At 37.0% G+C, this 22,275-nt stretch overlaps 1 protein-coding gene and 1 long non-coding RNA gene across 8 annotated transcripts in view; one reads left to right on the top strand and one right to left on the bottom strand.

Annotated features, from left to right (window-relative positions):
* LOC5564332 (EH domain-binding protein 1) overlaps nucleotides 1-22,275 on the top strand; it is a 72,606-nt gene that overhangs the window by 12,188 nt on the left and 38,143 nt on the right. The window lies entirely within an intron of this gene.
* On the bottom strand, nucleotides 19,608-20,765 carry LOC110679560. Its single transcript, XR_002502589.1, has 3 exons — nucleotides 20,616-20,765; nucleotides 20,218-20,557; nucleotides 19,608-19,985 (listed from the first exon to the last, which is right to left on the bottom strand). It is a non-coding gene; the product is annotated as an uncharacterized LOC110679560 (long non-coding RNA).

The following is a 22,275-nucleotide window of genomic DNA, read 5'->3' as shown; positions in this document are numbered from 1 at the left end:
ACAAAGTTGTTTTGTCACATTGGTAATTATAACCGCATAACAGTCACATTGAAATTATCAATGAGCCTCGTAATGTAACAGCAATGAAATTTCTAGCAGAATTATTTTCTGACTATTCACCTAGTATGCGATATGAGTTGTACAAAATATCATAAAATGCACACTTGGTATTCCATTTACTCAATGCCTACTTTTGTCGAATGTTACAAATATGCAGTTATGGGCAGTATCTTCTGCATTATTTTTTGTACATCACGTTTTTATATTTTTGCTACAATGTAAATTAGAATTTAGGATTGAGAAAAATAAAAAGGAATATATATTCCATGATACTTTTTATTAACCTTTTTTCTAGATGTATTGAAGAACGAAATATTTTGTTTTTATTGGTGATTATCTTCCACAGGTTTGCAGGAAATCTTGCAAGATGACAAATCAAAGAATGCATTTTCAATGTAACATAAATGTCTATTTTTTTATAGCTAGCCATCATGTTACTTATAAGTTCTTTGTAGTTGTTGGCTCTATGGTTCCCCAGAAAACCAGCACAAACAAGTTTGAAATTTTGGTATGTAGATTTTTCATCAATTGTTAATATGTTATCAAAATCAGTGCTTTTGAATATATTTCGAATTTCAGGCCCTTAATTTCAGTGACTTACTTTTGGGAAAAGATCCTCCGTCACTTTAGAATTTCGGCATTCAGGGTAAAGGGGTAGAATCGCAAACACAATGATTAATTTTAGACAAATCTTTGATTTGTGGATCCCTTTTAAAGTACTGCTTGTACTTGTCAATTACCAGTTAAGTTTATTTGCTTGTGTCTTGGCATGTTAAAACCACATATGTTACAGAAAAGACTTCGAACCAAATCACATTTTGAGTTATCCATTTTCACTTTGCATTGATACTTTATTTTGTTTTTCACTTGAATGAAAAAAACATATCACGGCAGAATGTGATGTTTGAAAAAATGATTTTTAGCTACCCACTCGAAAAAAGCAAGTTTAACAACAGCAAAAATCAACCATTTTTTTGTTTTTGTAGTGAGCATCAAACTGCGAGGCTCACCATAGAAAAAAGATTTTATTCAGTTTTAAATGTTTCAATACAGTACCAGAATAACGGGCGCATTTGAGATTGAGTATGGCAGCAGGGCGCATTTGAAACTGAGAGTGCAGATGGGCGATAGTTATGATGATTCGTGTGAAAGAGCGTAGCAAAAAAAAAGACTCAAGGTTGCACTGACTGAACGATCACAAACATTAGGCAACGGACAACACGAAACATCCAGTAGCCCAATGATGAATTTTTCGTTTGACGGAAAGTTTCCAACGACTGAAGCAGGAATCGAACCCATACTTCATGGCACAATACGCCTAAACGACTGACGCCGCTAACCGCACGGCCGCGAAGCCTACAAAACGGTGAAGCTGATGATAGTCAAACCAGAAATACGAGGTCTTAAGACGCAATCGCTGCTGTCAAACTGAAGGAGACGAAATACTGTGGGGAGCAATCATTCAGAATTTTGATGAATGGCGCATGATGCATTTTGGCTCGTTTTTCCCATGGGGTAGTATGGTGGTGCCAGAAACCTGTTTTTATAAATTGATCTTACCTGTAAATCGTTGACCAGGAAGCACAAGTATTGTTTGTTTTCCAATTAATCAATGTGAAATGTATCGATTTCCAACAGCTTCAATTTCAGCATTCTTTATCCTTCAAATCAAGATCCCTCTCCCCCGTCGTGGCCTTTTGTCCATATACAAATTTGAAAAGTCACGTGGTTTATGGAGAGCCCCTTGATCTAAAATTCGATATTGTAAACAAGAAACAAAATAACCTGCAAGGGGTCCTCCATAAACCACGTGGTTATATTTTTGGTAGTTTTCATCCCCCTTTCCCTTGTGGTCCACTTCAAATTTTTATTTTTATTTACATGAACCGTAACCTTTGAACAGCCCCCCCCCCTGAAATGAACACGCGATTTATGGACGGTTCCATAGTATAGTAAAGGGATTGTTCATAAACCACGATATTTCTGGAGATAATCACTAAAATCGCTAATTTCATCCATTTATATCAAACACGGCGTGTCTGGTAGAACAATATTATCACAAAAAATAGGCATCGCTAAATCTTTCAGCATTCGAAAATATAGGTTTTTAGCTTTCATTTGCCGGTTTCCCAAAAAAATCCACCGAGGGATCCCGAACATTTTCTTTATTTTAAATTTTTGTTCCTTGAAGTACAATATTTTCAAATATAATCATGGCAAAGGACAGCTTTTTTTTCTCTCAAGCTCGATGGTAGCCAAAATTTCAAATGAAAGTTGATATTACATAGATATATAAGATTACATATTGTAATAGACATAACTGTCCTATGTGATCTTGGGGATACGACACTAATTTTCATTCTTTTACCAAGATCCGCACAGCTGAGCGGTAAGCAAATTAATTTTAACTGATATGTCAGCCTAACATCAAGTTTACTTAAAACAGCACCTTTGGGTGCCGTTACCAAACGTCACTTTTACTAAGATGTCAACAAACGACCTTTTACCGAGATTTGCACAGCTGAGATCGGCTTTGGGATTTAAGTGTGTATTTGATTCTAGTGTATAACTGTTTCTGTTCATATTTAGAAAAGATTATTTTTTTTTCCTTTTTTCTGAAATTACACCCCTATTGAGACAAAGCCAGGTTCTCAAATAAGAGTTCTTCGGTTACTCATTAACTGAGAATTTGATTCGCTTATCATGATTGTTTTTTTATATTGTGTGTAAGAAAAATATACTCGACCGATGAGATCTAATCAAACATTCTGAAAATTCCACAAATTACGTAACGCTCTAGGGGGATGGGGGAATAGCGTTTAATTTTTCCATACAAAAAACGTTACGGAGGGGGATGGGGTGAAGTGGTCAAAAATTTCCGATTTTAGCGTTACGTAATAAATGGACGCTGCCAAACGATTGATACGAAATAGAGCTCTTTTGAACCATTTTTACAAATCAATATCACTTGCTGCTGGATCAATATTGTCATATTTTCCACAATTGTAATGATATAAAAAACAACATGCCAAAATTGTGACTGTTTGAATTGAAAATAGTCTTGCAGTTGTGTTAACTCAACTGTTATATCCTTGAAAATATCGTGGTCAACAGGCACAATCTGGCTTCAAAATAAGCAAAAATGCCACATTTGAGGATCAGAAAATCCATTCAAGATTCAAGAAACGCCATTCCATGACCAAGTAAGTACTAACAGATTGGACCAGACCAAAAGAATCATTGATCATTTTTTTTCCAAACAGTACGAAACAGTCTATAAATTCGATATCTTTGGAAGTTTGTTCATATTTCTCTGCAACGGAAATTCCATGGACATCTGACATAAAAAAGGACACATGATTTGAATTTGGAGATCCTAATTTGACTCCTCCTGACTTAAGTTTATGGAGCTACTGTAAAAACAGAAGCAGAGCTCAAGGCAGACTCTTGAGTCGCTATCATCGCAAAACCCCCCAAAAAACTCCAAAAGGTAATAAATGCAACCACTTGATTGATATTGCTTTCATGAAATAGCTCAAAAAATTGCAAAAGTTGCACCCTGTATTCACTGATGTCCGCAGGGGATGATGGGAAGGTATCTTTTCGAGATATTGAAACCCTTAGAAGAGAGTCATAAAAATCTACTGTGTAAATTGCAGTTACTCAACTCTACAGGGCAAGGGGGCACATGAAATTTAACTTTTTATTCTTCCTCATAATACTTACCGTTGCCAATAATCACATAATTAACCATATTTCATGTTGAAAACATATATTATATGAATATGATATCAATCTAAAAGGAGTATTTAATGGTAAAACTTTCTTGTTTGTAAGCTACTTACGTGTTTTAATTACTGCAGTAATTGTTAAAATTGTATTATTGTTGTTCTGCTTGTCAGAAAACCACTTTCACGGTGGAATTATTTTTATGATTTGATTTAACAGGAAATATCTTCCACTATATTTTTATTAAATTTTGAAATTCCAAGCTAAAAACATCAAAATAACTTCAATACTATTAACAAAGTCTGTGTAGTGTCACTTACTCCGGGTGCCTGGATAATATTCTTAATGAGGATTTTTTAAGCTTTTTGCTATGGCTTGGATAACAGGGCGTTTAAGTATATTCCATTTACTTCCGTAGGCCGTTGTAATGTTGATCCATTCTACTCTTAATCTTTAACGGTTGATTGGCAAAGAAAATTCTCAATCAATAACTAAGTACTCAACGAACTCTAAGCTGGGAAGCAGGCTATGTCCCAGCAGAGGTGTAATGCCAGGCAGAAGAAGAATAAATGTAATGTATTCTAACCATGAAAAGAATCAATGCTCGGTTAGATTTACTTCCACAGTATGAATAAGTGAACAGTCGAACTTACAACATATCTAATCGAATAAGTGTCCTATAGCTCAATAAATCCTCAAAATCACATAGGACAGTTTTGTTTTTTACAAAATGAAACTCAATAGATATGTATGTATATTTATTTCATGAACTTTTATATGAAAATAAAACTTTTATCCAACGAAGCTGTCTTTTGCAATGATTACATTTAAAAATAATGTACTCTAAAAAACAAAAATTTTAAATAAAAAAAAATGTTCGGGATCCCTCGGTGGATTTTTTTGGGGAACACGTCAAATGAAAGCTAAAAACCTATATTTTCGAATGGTGAAAGATTTAGCGATGCCTATTTTTTTGTGATAAACCTTTCCCATATACACGCCGTGAAATATTCCATCATTTGCAATACTTTAAAAATGGGATGGGCACAAAAAGGGGGGGGTGAGGGTGTCCATGCAAATCTTAATACAACTCTTCATATTGAATTTCAAGTTTGAAACATAATATGGCACATGAATTCTGCTGTTTTGAAAATAAAACACTGTGTCGGGTTATTGATTAAATTAGATTTTTAAATAAAAAATGAAAAATGGTCATGTATATTTTAAAAATGACCTGGAGCAGACACAAAAATTCTGAAAACGCCATTATTTTTGTTTATTTTTATACTTTCAAGCCCGGGGTGTCCGGTCTCTGTGCATTCCGATCGACTTTTTTTGTCGAACAGTGTTCTTCTTCTTCTTCTTTCTGGCGTTACGTCCCCACTGGGACAGAGCCTGCTTCTCAGCTTAGTGATCTTATGAGCACTTCCACAGTTATTAACTGAGAGCTTACTATGCCAATGACCATTTTTGCATGCGTATATCGTGTGGCAGGTACGATGATACTTTATGCCCTGGGAAGTCGAGAACATATCCAACCCGAAAAGATCCTCGACCGGTGGGATTCGAACCCACGACCCTCAGCTTGGTCTTGCTGAATAACTGCGCGTCTACCGCTATGGCTATCTGGGCCCCAACAGTGTTATTCTTCTTTATTTATTCTTTCATTACGTTTCTAATGGCACAGAGTCTGCTCCGAAGAAGTTGAAAGATTGTTTGTAGTCGAAAAGGGTAACAAGTTATCCCGCTTAACGATATTATAACAGTTGTAGATACTGTTGAAACGTAGAAACATCAAAATGACGAAGAAGGAACGACATTGTGCACATGTCCAGGTGTGGAACATTTGGCTAATTTTCCACCGTGCTTATAATTGACCATTTACCCTATATCTAAACTTATAATGAGAAAAGCACTTATGAGGTGTGTCAATGACCATCTAGCTCCCAGTGTAAATATGCCTTTTCTTGGGTAAATAGAACAGCAGCAGATGATGGCCAATCGGCACCATTGGAGGAAGAACGAGAGAGAGAGAGGTGGTGGTGAAACAAAAAGCCGATACCTAAAGTGCGAAATAGCTATTGAACTGGCCAACTGCTGCCAATAAATATGTTTTCCATTTCTGCTCAGTGCAAATGTTGAGACCTGTGAGTGGTATACAGTGACTCAAATTCATATTTGGACAGGGCAACTGTATTTACATTAAGTTGGTAAAAAATATCTTACAGTCAACTTCATAAATCGATATTTAAGGGACCATCGAATAAGGGAAGTGTCGAGTTATAGAACACAAAAAGCTAATGCGGCCCAAGGGACCATCGAGTTAGCCATGAAAACCAACTTTAACTATGGTTCTTTAACTCGATATCTACTTTTAGCGTGACTATTTGAATTATCATCTCTTCTTTTTTGCTATTAAATTTGTCAACTCGGCGAATTTCCCAAAATTCTGAAAAAAATAATCCTAAGTAGGTAGCTCTTAAAAAATCGACAAAATGTGCGCTACTGTTTGATTTATTTAAGTTTCAATTTATTTAAGTTTCAACTATGTAAATCCATTCGTTTGTTAAGGTGAAACAGTTTGGAATCTACTTCTAAGACTTCTAAAAGATTGCACTGAAACTTTGAATGCACAAATCTTTCAATTGAGTCCCTGAGAAAGGTCCCAAACGGACGTGAGTAGGGGCACAAGTCGGCCATTGTGGCGGTCATATTTGAATTCCGAGATGTTTCGCCTTGTGTAACATTTTGATACACACCTGGTTACCAATGGCTTTTAAGGCTAGATCATAAATTGATCGAGATTTGATAGTTTTTTACTAACTTGATGTGTCCGAATATGAATTTGAGTCACTGTATCTACAAGTATGCATATGACGGTGATGATGATGAAAACACAAGTCTGCGGTCGGTAGTTATATGTAATCGAATAGGTCAGGAAATTGTTTACACCCAACTTCACACTAAGCCGCTTGTTAGAGTGTTCTATAAGTAGACAAGGTGTATAGAGCATGAGAATTCTCTCATTTCGCTAATCGCCTCCCCTCTCCGATAGGTGTGTTTGCACTTTGGCGATCTTTATTGTTTTGGAGAGATTTCCGGAGGTGCGATTGTGCAAAGTTCAAGGTCGCCATATAAAGTGTGATGATCGTTGTTTAGGATGAAGTGGCTCATACACTTCAGTATATGGCGATTCGGCTGTTCAATTTGCCCATGATTCCCAATAAATCACAGAAGCAACGATCGAAGTAACTGAATTGTAGTCCGCATGCGACGACGGCGATAGAAATGCGTCTTCTTCGATGGCGTTCTACGTCTTGATCTGTTTCTCTCTAATGAACCGGCGAAGGAACCTCGATCGTGGCGTTGATGAAATTGTTTTGCTGCTCCCCGTCTGCCATCTGCAGCAGGCCGCAGAACTGTTTGCTGCGTTTTCCTAGCGCTTCTCTTCTGTTCGGTTCGGACACATATGCGCCGCCGATTTATTTGCCGTTTGCTTCACGGCTAATTTCGGTTGACGACCGACAGCACAGTGTTTTGAATCAACGATTTCATCAACAAAATCGAATAACATTAAAACCAAAGATTTTTGTGTTTGTGATGAAGATTCTTTTGGTATAGTTAATTTGGTCAATCCATCTAGAAGCGAGATAAAAACATTATTATTAAAAAAATAGATTTTTTCAAATTTTCGGTGGAAAAGTTCATTAAAAAAATTTGTTCATAGAATTCGTGAAACAATGACGATTATTTTTCGCTTAAATACATTTTTATGAACACTGAAATTATATAACCGGGTAGAAAGAAAAAATACTGGGGTGACCAGCGGACCGGAAAAATATCCAGGAATTTCAAATGACCGGGAGGTATACGGGGATTTTAATTACAGTAGGCTTCCGTTTTTGGCATGCTCCAGTTTTGGCACCCCCGCTTTTGGAAACACTTTCGAATACCATACAAATTTGTATTTTTTTTTTTAATCATCGTGTTCCACATTCCAGAGCACCATCTTCGTCGAAATCCCAGCAACTATTAAGACTCCTGTACGAGCTTATTTACTTCGGACTGGTCTTGTATTCACAACGTTTCATGGCGTTATTAATATCTATAAGTATTTCAAATAGAGTTCCAACATATCTTCTCAGGCATTCACAGTGTGACCAGCTCACTGCCCACTGCCGGTAGATACAATTCAAAAAAATCTTCAGATTTGCAACACCATATTTTAACAAAGCACAAGCATTGTCTCGCCACAATGCACACATTTTGTCTCGACTCTTTGCTCACAGGTCTTATCATTGTGGAATTACATGTGTGGCGAATAGAGTTGTTATAAATTGAAATATAAAAAAATAATAAAGTAAATAGTTTTCGATTCTACTTATATTATGTTAACGTGTACAAGAGATGTCAAACAACGAGCGAAAATGAACGAAAAGCAGATTAGGCGAAACGGGCGAAACGAGAACTGTGCGGAAAAGAAGCCAGTTTTGAAAACAAGTCGATCAGTTTGGTGACAACTTTTGTAGCGAACGGAGGTGTTTGCTATAGTGTGTTTATTCGTTGATTCGGCTCAAGTTTGGCCGATCAGTTAGGTTTCGGTTACTACAACATGCATTATGCATTTCAAAGTATACCGCAGAAGTAGAAACAAATTATGCAAAAAGTTGTGCCTCTTAACTTTTATGGAATTTCATGCAATAAATGGCATTATTCGAGTAAATTTCAGAAGTGTTAACATATATCCCACAATTTTGACAAAAGCTAGACTAATTGATTACCTACAGGTATCTTTTTTGGGCCTACAAGATATGTCGCTTATTTTGTCACTTGAAATTCTTTGAAAAAAATGAAATAATACCGAAAGGCCAAAATAGAAGTCAGTAACATAAAATGTATCCATTACCTTACTGAGTTATACTGTTTGTTGATTCATTCATTCATTGGTTGGTTTAAAGAGGCTTTAATCGCAAAAGCGGTCATTCGCCTCTCAAGTACTGTTTGTTCGCGTTTTAAGTCTCGCGAAACATTACTAAAGGACCTATGTACAAATGAGAGATTCTCTCCTCTCTCGCTCTCTTTCGATTATAACAGTGGAATACTAAAGCTTTTGGGAAGTTTTTCACTACAGATCGAAAGGCAGTTTCCATGACTAGCGTTTCATACAAAAAAAAACAACAGAAGAGGTTAATGTGACTCAGTAATTGATCAAAGAGAAAGTGAACAAAGAGAGCCTCTCATTTGTACATAGGTCCTTTAGTAATGTTTCGCGAGAAGTTTGTATATTGACCTATCTGTGCTGATTATTTGAAGCAACGCTCCTTTTTTAAGTAAATGAAAAAACCGAATTTAGTACTATACCATTTAATTCCACTAGAGTTTGTATCCTTTGACAGATACGCGTATTTCGACCTCAACTGTAAAGCCGTATTCAGTGTCGTGTACTAGACTCGACTTCCCTTTTTGTTAAAGATTCTGTAGGACGTTAGATTTTCTAAAAGTCTTCTAGCTGTGCTCTGGCTGGAGTATCCCAGACAACCTGAAGTCGCATAAGGTTATACGCATTAAATCATACAAAGAGCTATTTGAAATCACTATCATATATATGAATGACACATGTATAGTTTTCATCGCATATAATGTTGTTTTTAGAACTTATTACGATGATCTCTGCAAACTCGTATAAGCATGCAAATGAACTCGTATTATGTATGAACCAAGTCGGAAGTGTTCCGTAAAATGCTTTTTATATGGTACATACCAAAAGGTGTGTAATAAATCGGACTATGTATAACTGAAATCGCACAAGGAGAGCAATTACAACTCCTTTTACGGATTGGGGTACCATAATAAAAAAGTAAACATTTCAAATCGGTTCATGTCTATTGCAAATCATTTTTATTTTTACTTTTGTAAACAAAATCGACCATTCTGAAGAAGATTCCTGTAATAAAACAGCAAATAAAGAGAAAGATGCGGGATTATTTAAACAGAAGGAGATTGATAAAAGCTCGAAAAAGTGGTGCTTATAGTCGATCATTGCAAAAATACAGGAAAAAATGGCTACAAGTTAAAAATATTGATGCTGTACCTAGTGAAGTGCCAGGACTAGACAATTCACAAAATACATTGCCTCAAGAGATCCTGCAAGAAAATCATTTACCTGAGGAAGCATCCATCAATGGCGAAAGAGATGTATTTACTGCGGCGGATTCAAATTCTATCGTACCTAACAAGAGTCGTAATAGTTTCTATTCTTGGTAAATACCCAACATAAATCATGAGAACTTTTTTTTCAGCTGACAGTTCAAATCTGGTTGTTCATATCCGGAACTGGTCAAATGATTTTCACATCAAACAGGCGGCAGTGACATCCCTTGTAGGAATACTCAATACACGATTGGGTTTAAATTTTCCAAGCGATGCTCGCACGATCATGAAAACTCCTAGAAACATACACATAGTTGAAATGTCGGGAAATGGAAAATATTGGCACCAGGGTTTTGAAAACTGCTTACGAAAAGTTTTGGAGCAACTCGACCGGTCTCTTTCGATCTCCCTCAACATAAACGTTGATGGCTTGCCAGTTCACAAAAGCAGTACCAAAAACTTTTGGCCAATCCTATGTAAGATACATGAGCTTCCCGATATTCCGCCTATGGCTATTGGAATATACTATGGAGTTAGTAAGCCTAAAAGCGCCACCGAGTTCCTTAATCCATTTATTGACGAGCTACTTCCAATTCTTGAATCAGGCTTAATGATAAATGGCAATCATGTTGAAGTCACAATACGCTGTTTCATTTATGACTCTCCTGCGAGGTCGTTCATCAAAGGAGTCATAAATTTCAACGGTAAACACGGCTGTCTCAAATGTACCACAAAAGGTACATATTCTCACACTGCTAACACTGTAGTATACCCACAAACTGATGCACCGGCTAGAACCAACGTAATGTTTCGCAACAATGGCTATCCTGAGCACCAGCGTAGCGATACACCGTTGGTGCGTTTGCCAATCGATATTATTGAAGACATCATAGTCTCAGATGCTCTACATTTATTGGAATTAGGAGTGATGCGAAGATTATTGAACGGATGGCGTACAGGATCAATGACTAAGCGTGCTAAGTGGAGCAATACCGAGAAAACTGAAATATCTAATTGGCTTGTGAAAATACGTTTCCCAAAAGAAATCCACCGAAGAATGCGTTCGTTGGAATTTTTATCCCTATGGAAAGGCTTAGAATACCGTAATTTCCTTAATTATGTTGGGCCGGTATTGCTTAAAGATTATTTATCAGAAAAGTATTTTCACCATTTTCTCATGTTGTTTTGCGCAGTGAGGATTTGTTCATCTGAAACGTATAAAGAATTTTTACCCATAGCCAAGGATTTATTCGTAGATTTCATAAATGAGTACAAAAAGCTATACGGCGTAGAATATCTCACCAGCAATGTTCACAATCTTTGTCATATAGTTGACGAAGTTGCTAGGTTCGGGAAGAAGCGTCTGCGCCGACAACAATTACCTACCACAATGATTGATTATAGAGTCTGGGCAGGCGTACTTGGCCGGCACTATAGTCTGGTAGGAAGCAGTGGCTTGCGAATCTGTTTTTTAGAAACCGACGACCATACACGAGAGATAGCATAGCATTATTTACATTTGAGCTCGCGCAAATTTTCCTTTCTTCCCGTATTGAACTTTCCGGTCTGTACTTCGGTCTAATGTAGAAAACGGTAACTGTTTGCTCAATTTCCCAGCTTTGCGACTACTTTTTTCAAACCCTAGAACCTAGTGAGTTTTAAACAGGAAGTGGTACAGTGATTAGAAACAGGCGAGTTTGTTTTCAGGACGCCAGGAGTTTGTTTTTGTTTTTAGTTTCGCGCGTTTGCGGGACGCCGGGAGTTTGTATTTCGTTTTCGCGTGTTTTGCTGGGCAGTGTTTCGGAAAGCCCAAGCAAGACAGTTTGTTTTCGGGACGCCGGGAGTTTGTGTTTCGTTCTCGCACGTTTTGCTGGGCAGTGCTTGGAAGAGCCAAAGCAAGACAGTTTGTTTTCAGGACGCCAGGAGTTTGTTTTTGTTTTTAGTTTCGCGCGTTTGCGGGACGCCGGGAGTTTGTATTTCGTTCTCGCGCGTTTTGCTGGGCAGTGTTTCGGAAAGCCCAAGCAAGACAGTTTGTTTTCGGGACGCCGGGAGTTTGTGTTTCGTTCTCGCACGTTTTGCTGGGCAGTGCTTGGAAGAGCCAAAGCAAGACAGTTTGTTTTCAGGACGCCAGGAGTTTGTTTTTGTTTTTAGTTTCGCGCGTTTGCGGGACGCCGGGAGTTTGTATTTCGTTCTCGCGCGTTTTGCTGGGCAGTGTTTCGGAAAGCCCAAGCAAGACAGTTTGTTCTCGGGACGCCGGGGTTTGTGTTTCGTTTTCGCGCGTTTTGCTGGGGAGTTCTGTTTGATCTTTCGACCTTGACGCTTGCTTTTGCCGGAGCGAGCGACGAGGGCAGGATCAAACATGTCGCGCGTCGATCTCGTAAGTGAAAAAGTGGCGTGATCGGGGAGTTCGGTTGGAGTAAGTTAAAAAGTGCCGCGATCGGTTCGTTCATTTTGATCTTTCGACGACCTTGACGCTTGCTCCTGGGCAGTGCGTCAAGAAAGCCCGAGCTGTCGTCCGTGTTTTTTTTCGGGTCACGCGCCTATTTTTTTATTTTTTTTTATTTTATTTTTTTTTTTTTTTTTCTGAGTGCTAGCCGAGCAAACGAGTGAAGCTGAAAGTGGATTGTGGCTGCTCAGTCAAGGATAACGGATCAATTGGTGAGCTCGTTTCATGCTACTATTTCTAATCTATAAAATGTATGACTGCACATTTAATCGTTACAATGGTGGGATGTAAATATGATGTTTCAACAAACTATGGATGGTTCGTCACTGTGAGTGTCGACACAAACTCTGATTCATGATTTATTTATGTTTAACATTTTTTTGTCAGAACACCCCTTATATACCTTTATTTTTGTAATTAAAAAAACTTTGAATGGTTCGACACTACAAGTGTAGACTTGCGAAAGGTTCACTTTATTCACAAATCTCCCAACTGGTGGGGAACGTGCCTTTGGAGCCGGCCTTCTGATGATGTCCCACCCAATCAAGTTTTTTGTTTCTTTTCAAATGAGTAAAATATAATAACACATGCTTTCGTACTGACAGCTGTAGCAATGTTACATTTAGGTATTTGTCCAACAAACTTTGAATGGTTCGTCACCTCAAGTGTCGGCATAATTTTCCTCTACATAGAAATTATATGAACAATTATATTTACGTATAAGTATGTATATATCTCACAAATCATTGTTTATCATGGTCTAATCGCTTATCAAAGTGAATCCTTTGACCCAACGATCCTCCCCATTGACAAACATCCCTCCCAGTAACCTTTGTGGAGATGCAGAGGCAAACACGGTCTCCAAATAGCAAAGGTTACACACTAACATTCCTTCCCTCAATCCCACCTGACTGCAAGGACGTGGCCGGCGCCGTTATTGACCTTGTATAAATAGAGGCACTGAATTATGCACACTGAAGAAGATTATGGCCAATCCCAGCTGAACTTCTAGTTGATTCTTTGTGCATTTTCACTGACTTCGGTCAATCACGGAATAGCAACCATTGATATGTGTAGTCAGTCTAAGCTAAGCTAAGCTAAGCTAAGCTAGCTAGTTGACGAAGTTGCTAGGTTCGGACCTCTATCAACATTATCCGCTTATCCTTTCGAAAATTATTTACACGAAATTAAAAAAATAGTTCATTCGGGACCACTTCCTTTGAATTCAATTGCAAATCGATTAACAGAACTTATTAATAGTGAGACTCCCAAAACCATCAAAAACGCTTGCCATGCAAATAAAAGGGTTGTAAAATCAGTAGAGAAAACAAAATCAAAAGTTGCAATTACTTTAACAGATTTTGTTCTGAATACTAGTTTTGAGGATAAATGGATTTTGACTAAAACATTTTCAATAATTGGGATGGAAAACGCAGTTCAGGATGATTCGGATTGGAAGATTAAAGGTCGTTCAATATTGAATAAGTATGATTTCTTCGATAAACCGTTCAAATCTTCTTTTATTCATATTTATGCAGCAAGTGAAGGAAAACATAATATGTCTAAGGAGGAACTGTACGATATTAGTTGTATTATGTGCAAACTAGTTGCTTTAAAACGTAGGAAGGAAATTGTATTTGTTCCTCTTATTCACACACTTGATTTGAAATAGTTCAAAAGATGTAATTTTTACATTTGTACATTGAAATCGTTAAGTATAACAAATATAAAAACAAATAGAAAAAAGAAAAATAACGTTTTTTCCAGTAAAAAAAATCCGGTAACCGTTCATGCTGGAACACATGTTCTCAATCCATATCTGAATTCATCGAAGCAGCATACTTCATTTCATCATCGCCCTCCGGATCAAAATCATCATACTCGTTTTCATCAGCTACACTCTCCATGTTTGATTCGGTAGTAATATTATCCTCCGGTTCATCAAGATAATCTTCATCGTCTGCTTGATCGTCACCCAGATCGTCCGCCTGATGCTTCTTTCCTCTGGCACGACATGTTGGTTTCCTTAGATTCTTGCTAGATGATCTAGCTTTTGAGTAACGGAAAAGTCGGTTTCGGCAGAAAAGTTCCAATCTGGAGCGAGTGTACGTTGGATCCCCAACAGACACAATTGCAAGTAATAGTTGCAATACATTCGCAAATTCTCGGAATCCGCGTTTTGATTTATTTCCCCTGTTGATACCAGTCCAAGTGAAAAGATTCCAAAACGCTCGAGTGAACAAACAGTCTACAACGAGGTAACACGCAGCATCACCTTTTCCTGAGTATGTAGCTGGAGGGATGATTTTGGTGAAATACTTGATCTGAAACGAAATTTGTTATTCAACTCACAAGATCACAATAAAAACAGACAAACAATCAAATAAAACAGATTGTGGGATATTATCAGTATGATTCTATTGAACATCGTACATAAATTACGTAACGCTATAAAAGAAGGAAAGTGGTCTACGCTAGTGACACAAACCACACAGACATTTTTGACTTCCAACACAGAAAGAGTAATGACGAATTCAAATCGATCTGTTACGGAATCCAGCCATCTTTGATTTAGATTAAATTTTACACATTATTTCGTAAAATATCGTATTTTTTTGACAAACACTCAACTTTTAAAATCTACTAACAGTTGTTCTTAGTGAAACATTTTATTTAAAAACTCTCTATCATGAAACTCAGTCATAGGGTTTATTCACAAATTTCATAACGCCAAAAATGGCCATTTTCGACACCCACCCACCCCCTCGTAACGCTTTTTGTATGAATATTTTACAAATGTTGTATGAGCCGTAACACCACGAGAACACCCACCCACCCCCTTTAGCGTTATGAAATTTGTGAATGGGCCCATATGAATCCGTTTATTAGTAGGATTCTATGTTAAAAATTTAAAATATATTGAAAATATTTTTTTTTGTTATTCAAAATAAGTTTGTTTGTTTTTTTATGATTAAAAAAATAAGGTGTGTATTATATTTTTGTAGTTCAAAGGTCCACTATATCTACTCAATAGAACATTGTTTCTAAAACCAACAGTTTCTGAGCTTCAAATTGATTTGAATGCAAAACTTCATACGCCATTTTCAGAAGTTATTCTTGAGTCAAAATAATCGGTTCATCCATGGAAAACACTTATTCTACCATACCGAAAACATGTGTAAAATTTAATACAAATCGAAAATTATTGTGCACGATGTGCACAATGATGTCTTCATGTTAAATTATTTGAGATGATTCCAAATGTGGATATTTTCGAAACTTTACGTATGGCCAAATAGGGAACCACAATGGCCATAACTGGTACACTTTCCCTACTAATAATTTCGACTCATTCTGGATGTAATCCGTTTTATGCAGGAAGGAGGAAGAGTTGTTAAGAATTTTGTTAATTGCAGCGTTATGATATTTGTGTATCACGTGAAATAATCAAGAATAACATTCAAGTAGATTCTACTTTCCTAGTTAGGCTTATTCTACAAGTCGGATGAGTCAAGACCATTCTCTATGACCTCGAGTGACGAGAGACAACAAAGATTAATCAAATAAGAGTGAGTTGACTTTCATCACCTCACCCGACTCACATGATTAGCCTGAGTATGATAAGTCCCATATAAACTTGGATTGAAGAGGAAAATCGCAATCACAAATTTCATAATGCTAAAGGGGGTGGGTAAGTGTTAATATAATGTTACAGCTCATATTTTTTTTTTTGGTTTGTAAAGTAATCGAACAAAAAGCGTTATGAGAGGAATTTTTGGCGTTATGAAATTTTTGAATGGACCTGAAGAAAATAAAAAAGGGGGGGGGGGGGGGCGGTGGTAGGAGCCAAGATTCCATTCCATTCTTGACACTTTTGATTCACTGTGGCAGAATGTTTTTTAAGCTACTGGGCTCATATATGGCCACAATGTGCGTCGTACTAAAGTGCTTTTTACTGCAAATTTGACCGAGGGAACCACCCATGCCAAAGTGAATCATAGAAGTGCCCAAGTAGTACATTACCCCATGTAAAGGGTTTTAAAGTTTTCTTTATAGATTCCATAAAACTTACGTATTCATCAAACAGCGATTTTGTGGCCAGCAACTTATTGAACTCGTTAAGATCGTCCTCATCATTTATCAGCTTATGATCCTCAACCGCTTTTCCTTCCTGGGAGGTGCAAGGATCGTTGCGGTTCATATCCAGCATGGCTGCGAAACGTGGGAAGTTTTGTTCCATGCACTCTTCTGCCACCTGCCGCACCGATTTGTTAACGGAGTCAACAACAGCCAGCTTAAGTTTAGTCATTTCACCGCGCATTTCATTCATATCAGCCTTTAAGGCGGCAACTGCAGTTCCCAATACCGAGACCTCGGAAGCCAACGTTGATATGGCAGCTTTTATTTCGCTGAATAAACCGACAACTTCATCTAAAACGATAAAATATGTAATTAATATTTGATAATACTACAGTCAGTTCTCCATAACTCGATATTAAATGGTCCCTTTAATACAAGAACAACTTTTGATCGATTTTCAAAATTTTGATTTTCCTGTCAAAATAAATACGTTCTGATGATACAACAAGAATCTTGAAATCATTCTCAACCATAATGATTATTATGATCACTAGATCTAGAAGTCATCTAGAAGTAGCCATTTTTGAATTATATCAAATGCAAAAAAAATATTCATTAAATAATAAAACCGGCCATTTTTATATAAAACCGGCCATTTTTATTAGTTATTCGCGATTATCCATCAAGAAAAATAAGTAAAAGGAGATAAATATGACTCATACTCTCGAAACGTATTGTTCTTAATGAATAATCGCGAATTAATAATGAAAATGACCTATTTTATTATTTAAATAATGATTTTCTGCATTGCACCTGACCTAATTGGCTGAAAGATTGTGAGATTCATATATATTTTGACAAAAAATCAGATTTTTGAAAATCGACTAAAAGTGGTTCAAAGAAAAAAAAACAATATTAAAAATTTCTCCATCATGAAACATTGTCCCAGACACTTGCTTCTTATAAAAACTCTATAGCGAAAATTTAAAAAATATTTCAAATGGGGTTTTGTGTAATATATAATTTAAGTTTCATTTTTGAATTGTTCATGAAAAAAATTAAATATTATTTCAGAGTATATTTTTTTCAAATATATTGCTTGCATAAACTAATAGCCCATTTTTAAAAGTAATTCTTGTGTCAAAATTATGGATTTTTCTATGGAAAACACTTATTCTACTATACCGAAAACATGTAAAAAATGTAATGTAAATCGAAGATGGTCAAGTTTTGTGACTGACCGATTCGACAAGGAATTCGTCTAGAGTCCTAACAATATCGAGTTATGGAGAGTTGACAGTATTTACAGAAAATCAAAGGTCATGTGAAAATTATGCGAAACGAGGCAGAACAATATAGGACCAAAAAGCCTATTAAGGATTTGTGCATGAATTACGAAACACTGTTGAGGGGAAGGAAGTTTTTCTGCTGATGCATTAGGGAAAGTGGTGGCAAAATGAACTTTTACTGAGAAAAAACAAATTTAATTGAATTTAAATAAATCACGCACGGACGATTTAAAGAATGAATAGGAGTGTTCGGGTTGATACGGAGGTTAATTTAAGCGAAAATATTTACGAAAACTAAAAACCACGTTTGAAAATTGGAACTGACGTAAGTTTAAGCTCAGGAGTCTTGAGGTTTTTCATTGAGGTCAATATCGTTATGATATGATGTCAAATCTGATAACTTTAGATTGGTTTTTGAATGGATTACAATCATTAATGCATATATTTTTGGGAATACAATGAAAATTTTCAAAAATATTTGTTTTGCTCACGTTTTTTGCATGATGTTCATTCTACCAACAGCTGTTCATTTTACCCACATAGTGTAGGTAAAATGAACACTTGCATCGTTTTTTGATAGCGATAAAAATATGTGAAAAATAAGATAGTTCAGTCTGAATTCGTGGCTAGGAGATAACATCCCTATTTTTCATGTTGTGGGATAAAACTAAACAAACTCCTCGGTTTTCTATAAGAAACAAGATGATATCCTTAAGGTGTTCATTTTACCACCCCTTCCTCTACTTTTCATATGGTATTTTTATCATCTACATTCGAAAAACTTTACAAAGAGATTAGTAAAGGCCAAAAACTAATTGAGTTCAGCGTTACGTAATTTAGTCTGCAAATCTGTTTATATAAATAGGACAATGATTTACAGAATTAAATTGGATACAAGACAACTGAATAATTTGTAACCCAGTACAGTGCTCACCTGAAGCTCCCACAAGTCCAGGTTCAGCTATCGGTGGAGTGATGTACACAATGTTGTCATTTGGCATCATGATGGGCTGCATTTGCTGCTGATCATGCAGAGGTTCCAGTATTTCACTCAATGCAACACCTATTCAAAAATGAAATCGATTATTATCTAAGAGAACTAGTGAGAGGCATACAAAGAATACTAATACAGTTAAGGTGAAGATGCATCGAACCCAATCCTCAAATTTTCAAGCGCACAAATCTAAAGAACTAAATAAATGTTAACGCTGAAATTTGATCGATTGGTCATCACCAGTGAGGGACTAATCGATCAAATTTTCAGTGTAAACGATGATCTAGTTCCCAAGAGTTGTGCTCTTGAAAATACAGGATTTGGCTTAGATGCATCTTCACCTTAAGAATCTTGCAACATTGTGCCAATGTAGTTTCTCCGTTGTCTCAAATCTAAGATAACCGTTTTTCACGTTTAACTCGTGACTAAGTTACAGTCAAACAAACGAAGACAACTGTGAACTTGCAAATTGATTGAACAGTGTTGCAGGATACCTGACAACAGTAAACGTGAGCTTGTATGGACCAATGCACGAGCTCACTATTTGACGTTTGAGCGGTGCCGTGTTATTTATGTAGCCATAGCAACGAGTGAATTCGGCACCGCTCAAATGTCAAATTAGTGAACTCGTGCATTGGTCCATACCCTAAAGCTATGTATACTATGGACCAATGCACGAGTTCATTATTTGACGTTTGAGCGGTGCCGTGTTATTTATGTGACCATGGCAACAAGTAAATTTGGCACCGCTCAAACGTCAGATTAGTGAACTCGTGCATTGGTCCATGGACCGATGCTCGAGTTCACTATTTGACGTTTGAGCGGTGCCGTGTTATTTACGTGACCATGGCAACGAATGAATTCGGCACCGCTCTAACGTTAAATTCGTGAACCCGTGCATCGGTCCATAAAGCTATTTGTGAATGATGTTTCTTACCTGTTGGATACGCTTGCTGCTTCGACGTTTTTTTAAAAAACTGTGATTCATTTGGCACCTCCGGCAGGCATCTGATAGCTGGGAGAGTTATGGATAAGTCTGGTGAATTCAGTTCTTTCTCAAGATATTGGCTGGCAAGCGAACGCTGTGATGTATGCTCATCACCTGTTCCCCTTACTGGAAACTGCTGTTGAATACGGGATGATTCGGAAGAAGCTGCTGGTAGTCCAGACGGCCCTGCTTGTTTTTGAGAGCTATCCTCGCGGGCAAAAGGCATAGCCGACTTCGCAGATGAAATTTCTGTTGAAAATATTGAGATAGGGTGACATGTATTTTTGTCAGCTTTGCGTTTTTCGTCATGGGTGTTTTTTTTAAGCTATTGAGCTCAAAATTTGCATCAATACTTTTAGCGTATATACTGCCTAATTTCAGAAGATTTGGCCGTCAAAAATCCCTCATGACGAAGAGGACAAGACGACCAAAAATACGCAAGTTCCTCCAAATTAATAGTTGGTAGAACATTCTTATTTACCTGTAATCATCTTGTTGTAATCCTTAAGAGGGCGAGGAGTGCTGGAATTTATTTTCCGGTGCTTTAGCAGCTTTCGCTTCGCTTCGATGTCCGATACATCCTGTTTGAGCAGATCATCAGCGGCGGCCTCTGCTGTTTTCAAAGTTTTGTATTTTCGACTCGTTATCACTGGAATTTTTTTTGTGGAACCGTGAAATTCCACTCCTTCGGTACGCAATTTATCCAGCTTTTCATTCGAGGAGAGTTTTGGCCACAACAAGAAACCGTCACGTACCCACGAAACAGGAACAGCGAGCACCCGCAATTGCTGCTTTTCGAAAAATTGTGCCACCGTGAACATCTATGGGTAAAATAGGTTACATATCATGTTTTTCTCTCACTAGTTATCAATTTCTTACCTTGTATCGTTATTATGAGCGTTTTAAATGGGAAATTGCACGAATTTTACAAGCGGATCGCGTTTTTTGTGAGACGATTGAAAACAAACAACGGTTGGCAATTGACAGTTGGAAACAGAGCAAATCTAGCATAACTTATGATCTCGCCCTAAAAGCCATTTATAACCGATTTTGTAGCTTGTGGTTTTGGGGCAAATGAAAGGAAAGAAATAAAAGCTTTTACCACTGGAAGATAGGGTAGAATCTCTTCATCGTAGCATTGTTTATTAATGTGTAAATCCATTTGTATGCTCAGTAACAACAGGATACACACTTGGCTACCAATGGCTTTTGAGGCGAGATCATAAATTAAGCGATAAATAAACTATAACATATCCCGTACAGCAGGATGCATTAACTCGCAATACGACAATGATTGTAATTTCAATAGACGATGTAATCTGTTCATTTATGCGATATGGGAAGAATGTCTTTGGTATCAAATCATAATTTTCATCAAAGCATAAATAGAGGAGAGCAATGGATGCCACTTCCCAACCAAGGAGTCCGAGGTTCGTATCTGGATGGAGTACTAATTACATCAGTGAATTAAAAAAAATGTATCAAACTATCATCAGCATCAAAGAAATCATTTATGACATTATGACGCAGTGCGGAGAAACTGTATACTGTTCAAGAGCTGTTTTTTTGTTATTTTTGTTCAAAAGAAAATTATGATTTAAGTCGTATAAAACACTAAATTAACTCGTGAGAATACTCAACAAAACTCATAAACGCAACAAAAATAAATCGCAGGAAAGAACATTCTTAGTCGCATAAAATAGTAGAGTATCCCACAATATGCTTTAGATGTAAACAAACCATTGTTGAACTAAGTCGCATAAACCAACTTTTTATATCGCATAAGGCATTCTATTTCCAGAGAATACACGTATATCGCCTCCACTTTTGTACGGATAAGGCCTTTCTGCATCATCTTATGCGATTTAAGTATCACGTATAAGTGCACGCATAATGCGATTAGACTTTGAGTTATACGTATAAAATGGTTGTCTGGGATACTACGTGTCATATTAAGAATTTTAGTCAAGGATATGAGCCAAACAAAATAATCTTGGGGGTTTCCGCACTGCATTTAGGATTTTCGGAACCCTTAAGGATATTGAGTGGAGTCTGAGAGTCCCTAGCAGACTTTGTGGGTTTTCCTGCGGGATTCTTGGACAAAAAATGATAATGGGGATGCTGCGTGAAACCTTGTGATTCCAAGTGAACCACTGAGATTTATAGAACGTTCTGTAAATTCTTAGCGAGATACCTTGGATTTCTAGTTATAAGTATTTAGAATATTTCTGGAAAAAATAAACTTGAGGAATTCGAATAGGTTTCCAGCGGAATTTGAGGATTGCAATAAACTTCTGAAATTTTTTATCGAAGTCTTGAGAATTTCCTGCATTATCGCAGCGGAGTCTTAAGAATCTAGCCTCTGAGTTTCTATTAAGCTCTTTGGCATATGTCGTATTCTATTGGAATCCAATGCGAGTTTCTGATAATTGTAGACGTCAAAGTCCTAGCGTGTTCCTGTGGATTTGGGATTTCATAGCGAAAGCCTGTAATTGATTTAATATGGTACGTTCATGGCATATACGTCTGTAACTCAACA

The sequence above is a fragment of the Aedes aegypti genome, chromosome 3 (genome assembly GCF_002204515.2).
Source record: "Aedes aegypti strain LVP_AGWG chromosome 3, AaegL5.0 Primary Assembly, whole genome shotgun sequence".
Lineage (NCBI taxonomy): Eukaryota > Metazoa > Arthropoda > Insecta > Diptera > Culicidae > Aedes > Aedes aegypti.
Note: the sequence above shows the minus strand (reverse complement) of the source record. Positions and strands in the feature narration are given on the sequence as shown.